Raw genomic sequence first — 17751 nt, forward strand, 5'->3', positions numbered from 1 at the left:
TTCGGGTGAAATCTTATTGAAAAATTTTTAAACAAAAATGTAATGGTAATTGTTAATTGTTGTCTCATAATGGTATAACGAGAAGTCAAGTGAGTCTCATTTAGAACAAGTTAAGCTTTTAAAATTAAGTATGTACTTATAAGTCAAATGTATTGTTTTGTTTTTCTGTAGGAATCGTTTACCTGGCCTGTTGGGATTATTATACCTGAGGGAGTTTAACACAGAATTTGTTAGGAAACCATGATATACAGAGTGTTTCTTTTATTTGATACAACCCGTGTAGTCAAAATTGTCAAAAAACCCAAAAAATTGCCATAATTCAGTGAACGATTATGAAAGAATGGGGGAAGCTATTGAAGAAACGAGGCCCAAAGTAATTTCCGGAGTTCAAAATCCCTATCAAAATGTTTTTAGATAAATTTCGAAAATTATCGAAATTTAGCAGAGTTTTTATATTTTTAATTTGAAATATTTTGTTCACTGAGAAAAATTTCTCGGTTTGAAAATCTTTTTTTTAACCCAGAAAGTTGAAATATTTTAGTGAGCGATTCAGGAACAATGCAGGAAGGTTACAGAAGGACCGAGGTAGAAAGTAATTTCTGGTCTTTGATATTCGTAAGAAAATGTCTCTAGTGAAATTTTGAAAGTTGTGTAAAATTGGCCGAAATTTTTTTAGTTTCATTTTGAAACATTTGTTTTTGAAAAATTTGACAAAAAAAAATCAAACAAATTCTGGGTTATCGATTTCATCGTGCTGATTCTGAAAACATCGTGCGTTTCTGCTCTCCGGATAAGATTAAACATTTCCCGCTTGATTACCAATTTTTTTAATCCAAAAAATTGAAAAATTTGACTAAAAAAACCAAAAAACTTCTGAATTATAGATTTTGTCGTGGTGATTCCAAAAGCATAACCGGGTAAGATTTGAAATTTTCGATTTGAAATTTTTTTTTAATCGAAAAAATTGCAATATTTTTTAGTAAGCGATTTTGGAACAACAGAGAGAACTATTAAAACAATCCCGAAAGTAACTTGTAAGAAAATGTTTTTGGTTAAGTTTCGAAAATTGACCGAAATTTTTATATATTTTTTTTTTGAAAAATTTGACAGAAGAAACTCAAAAAAAATCTGGCTTTAAGATATCATCGTGCTGACTCCAAAAACGTTTTATATTCTCTTGGTAAGATTAAAAATTTTCGATTTGAAAATCAATTTTTTTTAAATATAAAAATTGCAATACTTTATTAAGCGATTCTGGAATAATGGAGGGAGTTATCGAAAAAAAAATAGGGCCAAATGTAACTTCTGGAGTTCGAAGTCCGTAAGAAAATGTTTCTAGTTAAATTTTGAAACTTGCCGAAAATTGGCCGAAATTTGTATGTTTATATTGAAACATTTTGTTTTTGAAAAATTTGCAAAAAACCCAAAAAAAGTTCTAAAAGGATAAGATTAAAAATTTTCAGTTAGATAATCATCTTTTTTTATTCCAAAAAGTTGAAATATTTTAGTGAGCGATTTTGAAACAATTGGGGTAGGTTATCGAAAAAATGAGGCCGAAAGTATGTCTTCAGTTAAATTTCGAAAACTGTGGAAAATTGGCCGAAACTTTTATATTGTTATTACACATTTTATTTATGAAAAATTTCCCAGAAAACAACAAAAATTCGTCGTGCTGATCCCAAAAACGTAGTGTTAAGCTTCTTATTGAAACATTTTGTTTTTTAAAAATTTGCTAAAAAAAAACAAATCCAAAAACCTATTTATGGAAATGATAAAAAAAATTTGATTTAAAAATCAATTTTTTTGAAGTCCAAAAAATTGCAATATTCTAGTCAGCGACTCTGGAACAATGGAGGGACCTATCGAAGAAATTAGGGCGAAAGTAGCTTCAGGAGTTAGAAATCCTTAAGAAAATCTCTGCAGTTAAATTTTGAAAATTGTCTAAAATTGTTCGAAATTTCTATATTTTTATACTGAAAGATTTTGTTTTTGAAAAATTTTCCGAAGAAAACCCAAAAAATTCTGACACAGATTTCGTCGTGCTGATTTCAAAACCATAGGGCGTTTATGCCCTCCGGTTAAGATTAAAAGTTTTCGATTTTGAAATCAATTTTTTTTAATCCAAAAATTGGCAATATTTTCAAAATGTTTTCCGAAAATTCGCCAAAATTTTTATATTTTGATATCGAAACATTTTGATTTTGAAAAATTTTCCATATGGTGTGTTTATGCTCTCTGGGTACGATTACAAATTTTCGGTTTGAAAATCATTTTTTGAAAACCGAAAAAATTAATATTTTAGTGAGCAATCCTAAAAGAATGGGGGGATCTAGCGAAGAAATGAGGCCGAAAGTAACTTCTGAAGTTCGAAATCCGTAGGAAAATGTCTTTCGTTAACTTTTGAAAATTGTCGAATTTATTATACAGGGTGTCAATTTTACTTGACAGTAGTTTTTTTATTCTTAAAAATAAATGTATGGTTCTTTGAGCAAATTGGTATTATGTTAAAAGATCTATGTGATGGTAGCCACACATTTTTATTATCACTTCCGGTAGAACCGGAAATGACATCAACTGAATTTTTTTTAATAGCACATTTGTTAAATTTTTTCATAAATGGAAATATTGATTTTTTTCCTACAAAAAATCAAAGGCAACCAATATTCTAAAGTTAATAATAAAAAAGCAATTTAGTAAAATATCTCAAAAATTTTCCATTTAATCTAGTTGCTTGTAAAATTCAGTCTGAAAATCTTTTTTTTTATCCAAAAAATTTCAATAATTTAGTGAACGATTCTGGAAGAATGGGGGGAGCTATTGAATAAATAAAGCCAAAAATAACTTCTGGAATTCAAAATCCGTATAAAATGTCTGTGGTTAAATTTCGAAAATTGTCAAAAATTTGCCGAGTTTTTATATTTTTTAATTTGAAGTATTTTGTTCACTGAAAAATTTCCCAAAAAAATTCTGGCATATAGATTTCGTCGTGCTGATTCCAAAAACACAGATGAAAGTAAAAATTTTAGGTCTGAAAATTAATTTTTTGAAAATCCAAAAAAATTAATGTTTTCGTGGGCAATTCTGACAGAATAGAGGGATCCAGCGAAGAAATGAGGTCGAAAGTAACTTCTGGAGTCCGAAATCCGTAAGAAAAAGTCAAAATTTTTATATTTGTACATTGACACATTTTGTTTGTGAAAAATTTGACTAAAAAAAACAAACAATTTCTGAATTATAGATTTCGTTGTGCTGATTTTAAAAATATCGCGCGTTTCTGCTCCGGATAAGATTAAAAATTTTCGTTTTGATAATATATTTTTTTTTTAATCCAAAGTGAGCGATTTTGAAACAATGGGGAAGGGTTATCGAAAAAATTAGGCCGAAAGTAATGTCTCCAGTTAAATTTCGAAAACTGTGGAAAATTGGCCAAATTTTTTTATTTTTATACTAACACATTTGATTTATGAAAAATTTCCCAAAAAACAACAAAAATTGAAAATTGGCCGATTTTTTGTATTTTTGTATTGAAACATTTTGTTTTTAAAAATTTAGATTTGCCAAAAAAGAACAACAGAAATTCTGACATGTAGGTGTGCTGACTCCAAAAACTTGCGTTATGTTCTCTGGGTAGGATTAAAAATTTTAGATTTGAAAATCACGTTTTTGTCAAGTCTAAAAATTTACGATATTCTAGTGAGCGATTCTGAAACAATGGAGATAGCTGTCGAAGAAATGAGACCTCTAAATCCGTAAGAAAATGTCTTTGATTAAATTTCTAAAATTATGGAAATTTGACCTAAATTTTTGTATTGAAATATTTTGTTTTTAAAAAATTGACAAAAAGACCCGAAGAAATTCTGAATTGTGGATTTCTTCGTGCTGATTCTAAAAACATCGTCTGTTTCTGACCTTCGAATGAAAATAAAAGTTCTCCGTTTGATCAACCACTTTTTTTTATCCAAAATATTAAAAAGTTCACTGAGCGATTCTAAAACAATGGAGTAAGGTAATCGAAAAAATGAGACCGAAAGTAACTTATAGGGTTAGAAATTCGTAAGAAAATGTCTTTAGTTAAGTTTCGAAATTTGTCGAAAATTGTCCGAGATCTCTATATTTTTTTTATTGAAACTTTTTTTGAAAAATTTTGACAAAAAAATCTAGATTATATTCTTCGGGTAAGATTAAAAATTTTTGGTTTGAAAATCTTTTTTTTAACCCAGAAAGTTGAAATATTTTAGTGAGCGATTCAGGAACAATGCAGGAAAGTTACAGAAGGACCGAGGAAGAAAGTAACTTCTGGTCTTTGATATCCCTAAGAAAATGTCTCTAGTGAAATTTTGAAAGTTGTCTAAAATTGGCCGAAATTTTTTTAGTTTCATATTGAAACATTTGTTTTTGAAAAATTTGACAAAAAAAAAACAAACAAATTCTGGGTTATGGATTTCATCGTGCTGATTCTAAAAACATCGTGCGTTTCTGGTCTCCGGATAAGATTAAACATTTCCCGCTGGATTACCATTTTTTTTAATACAAAAAATTGAAAAATTTTACTAAAAAAAAACAAAAAAGTTCTGAATTATAGATTTTGTCGTGGTGATTCCAAAAGCGTAACCGGGTAAGATTTAAAATTTTCGATTTGAAAATTTTTTTTAATCCAAAAAATTGCAATATTTTTTAGTTATCGAGTTTGGAACAACAGAGGAAGCTATCAAAACAATGCCGAAAGTAACTTGTAAGAAAATGTTTTTGGTTAAGTTTCGAAAATTTACCGAAATTTTTTTATTTTCATTTTTTTGAAAAATTTGAAAGAAGAAACAAAAAAATCTGGCTTTAAGATATCATCGTGCTGACTCCAAAAACGTTTTATATTCTCTGGGCAAGATTAAAAATTTTCAATTTAAAAACCAAAATTTTTAAAATACAAAAATTGCAATATTTTATTAGGCGATTCTGGAATAATAGAGGGAGTTATCGAAAAAAATTAGGCCAAATGTAACTTCCGGAGTTCGAAATCCGTAAGACAATATTTCTAGTTAAATTCTGAAACTTGCCGAAAATTGGCCGAAATTTGTATGTTTATATTGAAACATTTTGTTTTTGAAAAATTTGCCAAAAACCCAAAAAAAGTTCTAAAAGGATAAGATTAAAAATTTTCAGTTAGATAATCATCTTTTTTTATTCCAAAAAGTTGAAATATTTTAGTGAGCGATTTTGAAACAATTGGGGTAGGTTATCGAAAAAATGAGGCCGAAAGTATGCCTTCAGTTAAATTTCGAAAACTGTGGAAAATTGGCCGAAACTTTTATATTGTTATTACACATTTTATTTATGAAAAATTTCCCAAAAAACAACAAAAATTCGTCGTGTTGATCCCAAAAACGTAGTGTTAAGCTTCTTATTGAAACATTTTGTTTTTTAAAAATTTGCTAAAAAAAAACAATTCCAAAAACCTATTTATGGAAATGATAAAAAAAATTCGATTTAAAAATCAATTTTTTTGAAGTCCAAAAAATTGCAATATTCTAGTCAGCGAATCTGGAACAATGGAGGGACCTATCGAAGAAATTAGGGCGAAAGTAGCTTCAGGAGTTAGAAATCCTTAAGAAAATCTCTGCAGTTAAATTTTAAAATTTGTCTAAAATTGTTCGAATTTTCTATATTTTTATACTGAAAGATTTTATTTTTGAAAAATTTTTCGAAGAAAACCCAAAAAATTCTGACACAGATTTCGTCGTGCTGATTTCAAAACCATAGGGCGTTTATGCCCTCCGGTTAAGGTTAAAATTTTTCGGTTTTGAAATCAGTTTTTTTTTATCCAAAAAATGGCAATATTTCCAAAATGTTTTTCGAAAATTGGTCGAAATTTTTATATTTTGATATCGAAACATTTTGTTTCTGAAAAATTTTCCATATTGTGTGTTTATGCTCTCTGAATACGATTACAAATTAAGGTTTGAAAATCAATTTTTTGAAAATCGAAAAAATTAATATTTTAGTGAACAATCTTAAAAGAATGGAGGGATCTAGCGAAGAAATGAGGCCGAAAGTAACTTCTGAAGTTCGAAATCCGTAGGAAAATGTCTTTCGTTAACTTTTGAAAATTGTCGAATTTATTATACAGGGTGTCAATTTTACTTCACAGTGGTTTTTTTATTCTTAAAAATAAATGTATGGTTTTTTGAGCAAATTGGTATTATATTAAAAGATCTATGTGATGGTAGCCACACATTTTTATTATCACTTTCGGTAGAACCGGAAATGACATCAACTGATTTTTTTAATAGCACATTTGGTAAATTTTTTCATAAATGGAAATATTGATTTTTTTCCTACAAAAAATCAAAGGCAACCAATATTCTAAAGTTAATAATAAAAAAGCAATTTAGTAAAATATCTCAAAAATTTTCCATTTAATCTAGTTGCTTGTAAAATTCAGTCTGAAAATTTTTTTTGTATCCTAAAAATTTCAATAATTTATTGAACGATTCTGGAAGAATGGGGGAAGCTATTGAAGAAATGAAGCCAAAAGCAACTTCAAAATCCGTATAAAAATGTCTTATTTTCAAAATCCAAAAAAATTAATGTTTTCGTGGGCAATTCTGAAAGAATATAGGGAGCTAGCGAAGAAATGAGGTCGAAAGTAACTTCTGGAGTTCGAAATCCGTAAGAAAAAGTCAAAATTTTTATTTTTGTATATTGACACATTTTGTTTGTGAAAAATTTGACTAAAAAAAACAAAAAATTTCTGAATTATAGATTTTGTCGTGGTGATTCTAAAAACGTAACCGGGTAAGATTTAAAATTCTCGATTTGAAAATTGCAATATTTTATTGAAAGCGATCCTGGAACAACAGAGGCTATTAAAAAAATGCCGAAAGTAACTTGTAGAGCTAGAAATTTGTAAGAAAATACCTTCAGTTAAGTTTCAAAAATTGACCGAAATTTTTATATTTTTATACTGAAACTTTGTTTTTGAAAAATTTAACAGAAGAAACCCAAAAAAAGTTCTGGATTATAGATTTCGTTGTGCTGATTTTAAAAATATCGCGCGTTTTATTTTTATACTAACATATTTTATTTATGAAAAATTTCCCAAAAAACAACAAAAATTGAAAATTGGCCGATTTTTTTGTATTTTTGTATTGAAACATTTTGTTTTTTAAAAATTTAAATTTGCCAAAAAAGAACAACAGAAATTCCGACATGTAGATATGCTGATTCCAAAAACTTGTTTATGTTCTCTGGGTAGGATTAAAAATTTTCGATTTGAAAATTAGTTTTTGTCAAGTCTAAAAATTTACGATATTCTAGTGAGCGATTCTGAAACAATGGAGATAGCTGTCGAAGAAATGAGACCTCTAAATCCGTGAGAAAATGTCTTGGTTTAAATTTCTAAAATTATGGAAAATTGACCTAAATTTTTGTAGTTTTTAAAAAATTGTCAAAAAGACCCAAAGAAATTCTGGATTATGGATTTCTTCGTGCTGATTCTAAAAACATCGTCTGTTTCTGACCTTCGAATAAAAATAAAAGTTCTCCGTTTGATAAACAACTTTTTTTTATCCAAAATATTGAAAAGTTCACTGAGCGATTCTAAAACAATGGAGTAAGCTTATCGAAAAAAATGAGCTTCGAAATTTGTTGAAAATTGTCCGAGATTTATATATTTTGTTATTGAACCCTTTTTTTATGTAAAATTTTGACAAAAAAATCTAGAATATATTCTTCGGGTAAGATTAAAAATTTTCGGATTGAAAATCAATTTTGTTTTAATCCAAAAAATGGCAATATATTATTTAAATGAGCGATTCTGGAAATATATAAAGCGCTATGGAAGAAATGAGGCCAAAACTAACTTTTTCAGTTCGAAATCCGTGAGAAAATATTTTTACTGAAGTTTCGACAATTAGCCGAAATTTTTATATTTATTTTTATATTGAAACATTTTATTTTTGAAAAATTTGACAGAAAAACCCAAAAAAATTCTGGATTATAGATCTTGTAATGCCAATTTAAAAAAAAACAAAAACATAGCGCGAATAAAAATTGCAAAGTGTTTAATCACACCAAAGATTCATTAAAAATGTTCAGTCTGAATATCATTTTTTTTTATCCAAAAATTGAATAATTTAGTGAACGATTCTGGAAGAAGAGGGGGAGTTATTCAAGAAATAAAGCCGGAAGTAACTTCTGGAGTTCGAAATCCGTAAAAAATGTCTTTAGTTAAATTTAGAAATTATTGAAATTTGGGCAAAATTTTTATATTTGTACTCGTATATTGAAGCGTTTTTTTTTTTATGAAAAATTTGCCAACAAAAAAAAAACAAAAAATCGCCGGCATTAGATTTTGTCGTGCTGATTCCAAAAAACACAGCGCGTTTGTGTTTTCCAGTTGACATTAAAAATTTTCGGTTTGAAAATCAATTTTTTTTAAATCTAAAAATTCGAATATTTTATTGAGCTATTCTGGAAAAGTGGAAGAAGCTGTCGACGAAATGAGACCGAAACTAACTTCTGGAGGTCGAAATCCGACGAAAATGTCTTTAGTTAAATTCCGAAAATTGTAGGAAATTGGCCGAAATTTTTATATTTTTATACTGAAACATTTTTTCTTGAAAAAGTTGCCAAAAAAAACCAAAAAAATTCTGGATTATAGATTTCTTCGTACTGATTCTGAAAACATCGTCTGTTTCTGGTTTTCGAATAAAAATAAAAGTTCTCCGTTTGATAAACACTTTTTTTTTATTCAAAAGATTGAAAAGTTCAGTTAGCGATTCTAAAACAATGGAGCAAAGTTATCGAAAAAATGGGCTTCGATACTTGTCGAAAATTGTCCGAGATTTATATATTTTGTTATTGAATTTTTTTTTTTATGTAAAATTTTGACAAAAAAATCTAGAATATATTCTTCGGGTGAGATTAAAAATTTTCGGTTTGAAAATCAATTTTGTTTTAATCCAGAAAATGGCAATATATTATTTAAATGAGCGATTCTGGAAATATATAAAGCGCTATGGAAGAAATGAGGCCAAAACTAACTTTTTCAGTTCGAAATCCGTGAGAAAATATTTTCACTGAAGTTTCGACAACTGGCCGAAATTTTTATATTTATTTTTATATTGAAACATTTTATTTTTGAAAAATTTGACAGAAAAACCCCAAAAAGTTCTGGATTATAGATCTTGTAATGCCAATTTCAAAAAAACAAAAAAATAGCGCGTCTATGTTCTTCGGGTAAGAATAAAAATTGCAAAGTGTTTAATCATACCAAAGATTCATTAAAAATGTTCAGTCTGAATATCATTTTTTTTTTTATCCAAAAATTGAATAATTTAGTGAACGATTCTGGAAGAAGAGGGGGAGTTATTCAAGAAATAAAGCCGGAAGTAACTTCTGGAGTTCGAAATCCGTAAAAAATGTCTTTAGTTAAATTTAGAAATTATTGAAATTTGGGCAAAATTTTGTTTCTGAAAAATTAGCCAACAAAAAAAAAAATTGTTGGCATATTGATTTTGTCGTGCTGATTCCAAAAAACATAGCGCGTTTGTGTTTTCAAGTTAACATTAAAAATTTTCGGTTTGAAAATCAATTTTTTTAAAATCCAAAAAATTCGAATATTTTATTGAGCTATTCTGGAAAAGTGGAAGAAGCTGTCGACGAAATGAGACCGAAACTAACTCCTGGAGGTCGAAATCCGACGAAAATGTCTTTGGTTAAATTCCGAAAATTCTAGGAAATTGGCCGAAGTTTTTATATTTTTATACTGGAACATTTTGTTTTTGAAAAAGAGATCTTTGAAAAATTATACAGTTTTATTATTTTTTTGGCGAAAATTTTTAAATATCATAAAATTGAAAACCGAGAAGTTGAAAAAAGAAAAATCACGCTATCGAAACAACAAAATTTTAAAATTTCCAAACAAAGTAACAAATTGAAAACTTAAAAAAACTTGAAAAATCGGAAAATTTTGAAAGTCGAAGAACTGAGATGTCAAGAAATCGAAAAATTGATATACTAAAAAATTTAATAATGGGGATATCGAAACGGCAAAAAGTTAAATAAAAAGAAAACAAAAAACTGTAAATTTGAAATTTTAAAAATTGGAAAATCTGAAAAACATTGAAAAATTGGAAAATCAAAAAATCGAACACCGGACCGAAAAATCGAAAGCGAAAAATTGAAAAAGCGAAAAATCGAAGCATTAAAATAACGCAAAATTTTAAAATTTAAAACCGAAAAATTTAGAATTTAAATAACTGTCAAAAATTTGAAATTTTAAAAAATCGAAAAATTAAAGAACTGAAGAACTTAAAAATCCAAAAATTGGGAAATCGAGTTGAAACATCCAAGAGTTGAGAAATCGGAAAATGAGAAAATCTACAAACTAAAAAATCGAAAATTTTAAAAATCGAAAAACTGAAACATTCAAACATCGAGACATCAAAAAATTGAAAAAGCGGGAATTAAACAATCAAATAATCGAAACGTCGAAATCTTAATACATCAAGATATAAAAAAACTGAAAAATTGAACAATTAAACATTTTAAAAATCGAAGAATTGGAAAACCGAAAAATCGAAAACCGAGAAGTCGAAAAATCGAAAGAACGAAAAATCGAAACATCAAAAAAAAGAAAAATCTCAATTTTTTTAAATTCGAAAAATTAATAATTAGAAAAATCGAAAAACAGAAAAATTAAGAAATGGAAAAATTGAAAGTTTAGAAACGCAAAAAATTAATAAGGTGAAAAATAAAAAAAATTGAAGAATCAAAAATTGAATAGTCGAGAAATTAATGAATCGTAATCAATAATACTGGAAAATTGAAAAACTAAAGTATAAAAAAATCGAGAAATCGAAAATTTGAAAAATTGGAAAATCGAGAATCCGAAAAATCAGAGAACCGAGAAAATCGAAAAATTGAAAAGTTCAAACATCGAAAAATCGAAATATGAAAAAATCCAGAAATCGAAAAATTTAAAAATCCCAAACTGAAACATCGAAAAATCGAGGATCTGAAAAACTGAAAAGTCCAGGAAACAAAAAATTAAAATATCGAAAAATTGAAGAATCGAAAACTCTAAAACTCAACAGTTGAAAGAACGAAACATCGGAAAACTGAAAAATCTAAAATTTAAAAATTTAAAAAATTAAAAACTCAAGAATCAAAAAACTAGAAAGTCGAAAAATCGAAGTATGTGTTAAAAAATTGGAAAATTTTAAAATTTAAATGGAAAAATTTAGCATAACTGAAAAATTGAAATATCGAAAAATCGAAATATGAAAAGATACAGAAATCGAAAAATTTAAAAATCTCGAACTGAAACATCGAAAAATCGAAGAACTAAACTGAAAAGTTGAGGAAACGATAAATTAAAATATCGAAAAAGTGAAAAATTGGAAAATCGAAACATCAAAATATTGGAAATTAAATCAATCGAAAAATTGAAAAATCACAAAACTAAAAAAAAATTGAAAGATCGAAAAGGCGAAACATCAAAAAATTAATAATAATAATAATAATAATAATAATCATTTTATTTCCAGAGAGACAAATACATTTGTATGGAAATCGTCAGTATAAAAAATAAAACAAAAGAGAATACATTACGAAGACATACATCAAACTAAGAATTCATTCACTGTATACAAACACTTCTTAACTAAATAATATTTTAGCTTATTTTTAAAGAGCCGCAAATTTGTAGTAGCTGTAATTTCCATAGGTAACCTATTATACATTTCTAAACCTGATACAAACAAACAATTTTTACAAATGGTTTTTTTCTTGAATGGAACATGAAACAGATTTTTTTGTCTTGTATTTTTGTCATGGATTTCATAATTTTTGATGAATTTATCCCGACTTTTATGTACATATGTGCAACACTCATAAACATACAATGATGGTAAAGTTAGAATTCTTAATTCAGTAAAGTATACCTTACATGATTGTCTCTGTGATACCCCTACCATAACTCTCACAATTCTTTTTTGCAACAGAAAAACCTTTTGTAATGATGATGATGAGCCCCAGATACAAATCCCGTACCTGAGCTGAGACTCTACTTGAGCATAATAAATCATTAGCAAATGCCCTATATCGAATACACTTCGGATATTACGGATTAAAAAACATGTCTTAGATAATTTATTTGTTAATTTTTCACATTGCGTGTACCAGCACATGTTATCATCTATAGCTAGACCTAAAAAATTAACATTGTCATCTCTCGATATGTTGTTATTATTCAGCGATAAGGTTATATTATCTAGGTCAAACTGTATATTTTTTAGGTGAAACCGGAGATATTTGGTTTTATTTTGGTTCAAATATAAAGAATTTGCCCTAAACCAGTTTAACATCGTGTGTGTAGTTTCATTACAGATACGCTGCATTTTTGTTGGGTCTTTGTCTGAGATGAGTAATGTTGTATCATCCGCGTATAAGGTGAGATGAGTATCAGGACCAACATTCTTAAATAAATCATTGATATATAGGACAAACAAAATTGGCCCGAGAACAGACCCTTGAGGTACTCCCATTGTGGTAGTTAACGTGTCTGAATTTACATTATATACAGAGTTCTTTTCAACATTTAAATACTTTATCGAGACGTACTGAGAGCGCTCATCCAGAAATGACTGTAGCCATTCCTGAGCCACTCCACGGATACCATAATGTCCTATCTTTTCCATTAATTTTCCATGATTAATGCAGTCGAAAGCTTTGCTCAAATCACAAAAAAGAGCAATAGGATGCTCGTCATTATTTATTCGATTTAAAAGAGTTTCATAAAAGTGACTTACTGCATCAAGCGTGGATAAATTTGGTCTGAAACCATACTGATTTTTATCTAGAATGTCATTTATATCTATATAAGTTTGCAATCTGGATAGAAAACAGTACTCAAAAATTTTTGAAAAGCTAGAATTAAGTGTTATTGGTCTGTAGTTATTAGCATCATAGGTTTCACCTTTTTTGTGGATTGGAAGAACTTTACTCAGCTTTAGTTTTTGTGGAAAGCACCCGGTTTCAAAGGATAGGTTAATTAAAAATGTTAATTCATCCGCCACGTATGCAATAACTCGCTTTATCAGATATGTCGGTACATCATCAGAGCCTGAGGATTTTTTGCATTTGAGTTTATTGATTAAGAGAGTTATTAATTCATCTGTTGTAAATGGCATCAAGAACATGCTATTATGATACTGTTGTTGAAAGTGTAAGTCTGTGGCATTTGCAATTTGGTTCACCACCTTCTTAGGTGCATCTCGGAAAAATGTGTTAAATATATTAGCAACCTGATATGGGTCATCCACAGATTCACCTTTAGATCTCAAATTAATATTTGTATGATTGGTGGTTTTGTTAGACATTTGCTTAAACACATCCCAGGCACGTTTCAAGACATTGAGAAACTGAAATCGAAAATTCAAAAAATCGACTAATTGAAGAATCGAGTAATTAAAAATTTTAAAAACCGAAAAATTGAAAAATCGAAAAACCGAAAAATTGAAAAATTCAAACACCGAAAAATCGAAACATGAAAAGATTGACAAATTTGAAAAAGCGGGAAACTGAATAATCAAATAATCGAAACCCCGAAATCTCAATAAATCGAGAAATCCAAGAATTGAAAAATTGAAAAATAAAAAACTGAAAAATCAAAAACTCAGAATTCGAAAGATCCAAGGAACAAGAAATCGGAACATCAGAAAACTCAAAAATCTAAAATTTGAAAATAAAAAAATTGAAAAAGAGAAAATCGAAGAACTGAAAGTTGAAAAGTCGATAAAACGAAAAATTAAAAAATCGAACACTGAAGAAGCGAGAAACTGAAAAAACGATGCGTCGGAAAATTTAAAATTGCAAAACCGAAAAATCTAAAATTATTTAAATAACTGAAAAATTGAAGAGTCCCAAAACTGAAATATCAAAAAACTGATAAATCGAAAAATTGCAAAATCGATGAAAATTTGAAAAATCTCAAACTGAAACATCGAAAAATCGAAAAAGTGAAAAACCGAGAAATCAAAAGGTCAAAAAATCGAAAATTTCAAAATTGAAAATTTAAAGATCCGAAAAATTAAAAAATTGAAAAAGTTAAAACCTAAACATTGGGAAATCGGGGAGTTGAAACATCAAAATCTAAAATTCACAAAATTGAAAAATGGAAATTTCAGAAAATTGAATTGAGACATTCCCAACATTGAAATGTCGAAAAAGTGAGAAATTTAAAACTCGGAAAATCAAAAAATTTTGAAAATCGAAAAACAGATACCAAGGAATTGCAAAATTGAGATGTTTAAAAATTTAAAAATCGTAAAATCGAAAAAACAAAAAAGTTAAATCGAAGGAAACAAAAATTTAAAAAATCGAAAAACTGAAAATTTGAAGAATCAAAAAATCGAAATTAAAAAAAATCGAAAAATAGGGAAATCAAAAAACCCAACAACCGACATTGAAAAATCGAAATATAAAAATTTGAAAAATCGAGAAATTAAACAATCGAACAATGGAAATCTCAATGAATCGAGAAACCAAAAAATTGAAAAATGAAAAACTGATAAATCAAAAAATAGTTAAAAACTGAAAAATCTAAAAAATTCTGGATTATAGATTTCTTCGTACTGATTCTGAAAACATCGTCTGTTTCTGGTCTTCGAATAAAAATAAAAGTTCTCCGTTTGATAAACAATTTTTTTTATCCAAAAGATTGAAAAGTTCAGTTAGCGATTCTAAAACAATGGAGTAAGGTTATCGAAAAAATGGGCTTCGAAATTTGTCGCAAATTGTCCGAGATTTATATATTTTGTTATTGAACCTTTTTTTTTATGTAAAATTTTGACAAAAAAATCTAGAATATATTCTTCGGGTAAGATTAAAAATTTTCGGTTTGAAAATCAATTTTGTTTTAATCCAAAAAATGGCAATATATTATTTAAATGAGCGATTCTGGAAATATATAAAGCGCTATGGAAGAAATGAGGCCAAAACTAACTTTTGGAGTTCGAAATCCGTGAGAAAATGTGTTTACTGAAGTTTAGACAATTGGCCGAAATTTTTAAATTTATTTTTATATTGAAACATTTTATTTTTGGAAAATTTGACAGAAAAACTCAAAGAAAATCAGGATGATAGATTTTGTAATGCTGATTTCAAAAAAAAAAAAAATATCGCGTCTATGCTCTTCGGGTAAGAATAAAAATTGCAAAGTGTTTCATCACACCAAAGATTCATTAAAAATGTTCAGTCTGAATATCATTTTTTTGTATCCAAAAATTGAATAATTTAGTGAACGATTCTGGAAGAAAAGGGGCAGTTATTCAAGAAATAAAGCCGGAAGTAACTTCTGGAGTTCGAAATCCGTAAAAAATGTATTTAGTTAAATTTAGAAATTATTGAAATTTGGGCAAAATTTTTATATTTGTACTCGTATATTGAAGCGTTTTTTTTATGAAAAGTTTGCCAACAAAAAAAAAACAAAAAATTGCTGGCATTAGATTTTGTCGTGCTGATTCCAAAAAACACGGCGCGTTTGTGTTTTCCAGTTGACATTAAAAATTTTCGGTTTGAAAATCAATTTTTTTAAAATCCAAAAAATTCGAATATTTTATTGAGCTAAACTGGAAAAGTGGAAGAAGCTGTCGACGAAATGAGACCGAAACTAACTCCTGGAGGTCGAAATCTGACGAAAATGTCTTTTGTTAAATTCCGAAAATTGTAGGAAATTGGCCGAAATTTTTATATTTTTATACTGGAGCATTTTGTTTTTGAAAAAGTTGCCAAAAAAAAACAAAAAAATTCTGAATTATAGATTTCTTCGTGTTGATTCTAAAAACATCGTCTGGTTCTGCTCTTCGAATAAAAATAAACGTTCTGCGTTTGATAAACAATTTTTTTATCCAAAAGATTGAAAAGTTCAGTGAGCGATTCTAAAACAATGGAGTAAGGTTATCGAAAAAATGGGCTTCGAAATTTGTCGAAAATTGTCCGAGATTTATATATTTTGTTATTGAACCTTTTTTTTATGTAAAATTTTGACAAAAAAATCTAAAATATATTCTTCCGGTAAGATTAAAAGTTTTCGGTTTGAAAATCAATTTTGTTTTAATCCAAAAAATGGCAATATATTATTTAAATGAGCGATTCTGGAAATATATAAAGCGCTATGGAAGAAATGAGGCCAAAACTAACTTTTTCAGTTCGAAATCTGTGAGAAAATATTTTTACTGAAGTTTCGACAATTGGCCGAAATTTTTATATTTATTTTTATATTGAAACATTTTATTTTCGAAAAATTTGACAGAAAAACCCAAAAAAATTCTGGATTATAGATCTTGTAATGCCAATTTCAAAAAAACAAAAAAATAGCGCGTCTATGTTCTTCGGGTAAGAATAAAAATTGCAAAGTGTTTAATCACACCAAAGATTCATTAAAAATGTTCAGCCTGAATATAATTTTTTTTATCCAAAAATTGAATAATTTAGTGAACGGTTCTGGAAGAAGAGGGGGAGTTATTCAAGAAATAAAGCCGGAAGTAACTTCTGGAGTTCAAAATCCGTAAAAAATGTCTTTAGTTAAATTTAGAAATTATTGAAATTTGGGCAAAATTTTTAGATTTGTACTCGTATATTGAAGCGTTTTTTTTCTGAAAAATTTGCCAACAAAAAAACAAAAAATTGCTGGCATTAGATTTTGTCGTGCTGATTCCAAAAAACACAGCGCGTTTGTGTTTTCCAGTTGACATTAAAAATTTTCGGTTTGAAAATCAATTTTTTTAAAATCCAAAAAATTCGAATATTTTATTGAGCTATTCTGGAAAAGTGGAAGAAGCTGTTGACGAAATGAGACCGAAACAAACTTCTGGAGGTCGAAATCCGACGAAAATGTCTTTTGTTAAATTCCGAAAATTGTAGGAAATTGGCCGAAATTTTTATATTTTATGCTGACATATTTTGTTCTTGAAAAAGTTACCAAAAAAACCAAAAACATTCTGTATTATAGATTTCTTCGTGCTGATTCTAGAAACATCGTCTGTTTCTGCTCTTCGAATAAAAATGAAAGTTCTCCGTTTGATAAACAATTTTTTTTACTAAAAAATTGAAACGTTCAGTGAGCGATTCTAAAACAATGGAGTAAGGTTATCGAAAAAATGAGCTTCGAAATTTGTCGAAAATTGTCGGAGATTTCTATATTTTGTTTTTGGAACTTTCTTTTTTTGAAAAATTTTGAGAAAAAAAATCTACATTATATTCTTCGGGGAAGATTAAAAATTTTCGGTTTAAAAATCATTTTTTTTAATCTAAAAAATGGCAATATATTATTTTAATTAACGATTCTGGAAAAATATGAGGAGCTATGGAAGAAATGAAGCCAAAACTAAGTTTTGCAGTTCGAAATTCGTAAGAAAATGTGTTTACTGAAGTTTCGATAATTAGCAGGAATTTTTATATTTATTTTTATATTGAAACATTTTATTTTTGAAAAATTTGACAGAAAAACCCAAAAAAATTCTGGATTATAGATTTTGTAATGCTGATATAAAAGAAAATAAGGCGTCTATGTTTTTCGGGTAAGATTAAAAATTGCAAAGTGTTTAATCACACCGAAGATTCATTAAAAATGTTCAGTCTGTATATCAATTTTTTTTTATCCAAAAAATTGCGATAATTTAGTGAACGATTCTGGAAGAATGGGGGAACTATTGAAGAAATGAAGCCGAAAGTAACTTCTGGAGTTCGAAA

The 17751-nt window shown here is 27.9% G+C and overlaps 1 long non-coding RNA gene across 1 annotated transcript in view; it reads right to left on the bottom strand.

The window, feature by feature from the left end:
• The window catches only part of LOC135128703 (uncharacterized), a 43574-nt gene that overhangs the window by 2840 nt on the left and 22983 nt on the right, over positions 1 to 17751 (bottom strand). The window lies entirely within an intron of this gene.

Source organism: Zophobas morio, unplaced genomic scaffold (assembly GCF_036711695.1).
Source record: "Zophobas morio isolate AGI-343-1 ecotype UQ-CSIRO unplaced genomic scaffold, CSIRO_AGI_Zmor_V1 ptg000014l, whole genome shotgun sequence".
Lineage (NCBI taxonomy): Eukaryota > Metazoa > Arthropoda > Insecta > Coleoptera > Tenebrionidae > Zophobas > Zophobas morio.